Raw genomic sequence first — 2,785 nt, 5'->3', positions numbered from 1 at the left:
AAGAATCCGTTCAGTGAGATCGCTCCGCTTCTCTCATAGCGGCAACCAGGGTGAAGAATGCGACGATATCGCTTCGTCAAAGATCATGTAATGATTAGAGGAGACCCGAGGAGCGTAAGGCGAAGATGAGAGGCTTTTTTTTCGTTGCTCTGCGACGACTCACACAATCCCGAAGCGTGTTGCGTCGGCATGCGACAAGATCTTATTGCCCGAGAAAAGCGCAAACTCTTCGCGGGCGTATCAAATCTGAGATGGAGGGTGAGCGAAATGGAGAGAGACGCGGAGAGAGGAAGAGAGGACGAGAGAACAAGGAGGAGGAAACTGGAGGACGGAAGGTGATTGTGTCAAAGTTAGACGGTTTATTTCTCGTTCCTCCAATCTCACCCAAGGTATTCAGGACACAAAGCCTCACAAGACGCTGGCCGTTCGGTTTTATTCATCGCGTAAAGGTTGAGAGCGGCGAGGGCACAAGAGCTGCCAAAAAGAAGTAAAAAGAGAGATGGGGAGAGAGAAGGAGAGAGAAAGGAAAAGAGGATGAAAGAGAAGAAGAAACGTTGACTCTCTCTCCTTCCCTCTTTCCTTCTCTCCTGTTGTTCAAAGAGGAAAGTTTTCCTACTGCGGGGCGTTTGGAGCTGTGCCTTTTAATCGGCGGCTTGCACTCCCGCTGGGGAGACGGTTGCTTGGTTACCAACCTGGTGCTGTGCTGGTCGGATGTTGGTGGGCATCAGTGTCGTTCAACACATGATGTCCTTAAAGATGGACCAAATTAATTGAAACTCCAATCCATTGAAATCACCTTGTTCGAGGGCATACATGGTTGTTTAATTCTATATCTTGTTTGAGCGCAAAATTAGAAGTCGTCTGCATACCAAACCTGAATTTTAAAAAAGAATGATACATGATAGCTGAGTTAAACAAGATGGGATATTTCTTTCAATTCATATATATAGATGTCAGAGAATAGATAGTCATAGTCATTTCTGTCAAAACATTTAATGTTTAAGAATCTACGAAGGATCGTCTTTAGTAAAGCGGAGTGAAACTGATGTTCCTCTTTTGGTAGTCACTTTGTCCTCATTAATTATATCAGCTCTCTTTAATACCAACTTTAAAATAACAGTCCTACAATAACACTTTAAATCCCAAAAGAAAACGAACAAACAAATAGACATGCATTTACCTACGAATGACATAGACAGAGAGAGTTATTAGTTCAGTCTGATTTCGGATGCTTTGTGTGTTTGTGTGTGAGATTTTTTTAATGGACAAGTTTCAATTTAAGGTAAGTAAATATTTGTCATTCTCCATTGCTCTTGGACCTGATGCGCGCTGGTCAGGGCAAATGGGGTTGAGGGGGCGAGGTCCTCTATTCGGAAGAGCCCACTGGATGACGGCCGGGCATCGCTTCGCGCTCTCTGATCTATTGCATCCTAGCATCCCCTCGTTCAAACCCTAATACTGTTTAATCAGTTGCCCAATCGATGGACTCTATTCGCCTCACAAAAACGGCCAGAACAAGCACGAGATGCGAAGAGAGAGAGGGGGGCAAAAGAGTGAAAGGATTACATAGGAGAGCAGATAGAATATGAAAGATTTAGAAAGGGGGAAATGAGGGGAGAAATTAAGGGGAAAAAATAAAGAGGAGCGAATTATACTTCTGCAATTGTGTTAACTTTTATTGAGACCGGTGCGCATAATAACTCATCCGTCATCAGCGCGAAAACGACATGACGTTTAAACGTCGCCATTTTTTTCTTTTCTTTTCTTTTTTTTTTTACGCCAAGGCATGTTACTGGCGCTGTTGTATTAACAGGGATGGTAATTCGTCACGCAGGCTCGGAAATAAACATTCATCATCGGTTCTCCCCTTGACATCAAAGCCGAGTGGGGCAAGGGACAGGGATACCATGGCAGAGTCATCGGAGAGTATAAGCTATCGGTCGATCGTCGCCCACTTCACTCTATTCTTGATTGCTGTGGTGTGTGCATGTATCTCCCTCTGTGTGGGTGTGAGGTTGTTTGCTCATGTATGGTGCTGAGTGCTCGGGATTTGTTGTTGAAAGAATCACAACTAATGAATTTCAAAACATGTCCTCTTTATTCGACAACATTTGCGGTACTTTGCGGTGAGACAAAATTGAAGAGTGCGATGTAGTTTATTGATCGAAGTGAAAAATAAATGCTGGTCACAAACAATGGTCACTTGAATAGCATCGCTTCATTGAGAACCATCCCATGAATTAAAAACAAAACAAAACAAAAACAACACCAAGTAAAAAGAGTAAGAGACAATGATATGAAACTGTTTTACCCATAAAACATACCTTTTTTGGTGTTTGTTGGTTTGTAATACGGAAGAACTTTGTTGCAGACAAATAATAGAAATTAAGACAAATGAATAAATTTTTACTTGTTAACGAGGATTAAAGATTCATGTGTCGTTGGTAGAAAAATACTAACCTTTAAAACAGAATTAATGGGACTTGACGCCAAGTATATATATTTTTTAATTTACTTGTCTAAAACCTCTATGATGAGTCATCTTAAGGATTCGAGAGCTTTTCTGATAATGTCTGACCCTACCTTTTGACACAAAACTACGTAATGCCCATCAGTGAAGAAACGTATTATCTTAAATATAATAGTTATTTATTATCACAGTGAGAGTACAACAACCAACCTCTCGACCAACCAACCAACGAACTAACTAACCAATCAACGAACCAACCAACGAACCAACTAACCAACCAACCAACCAATCAACCAACCAAAGACCAACCAACCA

The sequence above is a fragment of the Diadema setosum genome, chromosome 21 (assembly GCF_964275005.1).
Source record: "Diadema setosum chromosome 21, eeDiaSeto1, whole genome shotgun sequence".
In the NCBI taxonomy this organism is placed as follows: Eukaryota; Metazoa; Echinodermata; class Echinoidea; order Diadematoida; family Diadematidae; genus Diadema; species Diadema setosum.
The sequence above is the reverse complement of the archived record's forward strand: the minus strand, read 5'-3'. Positions refer to the sequence as shown.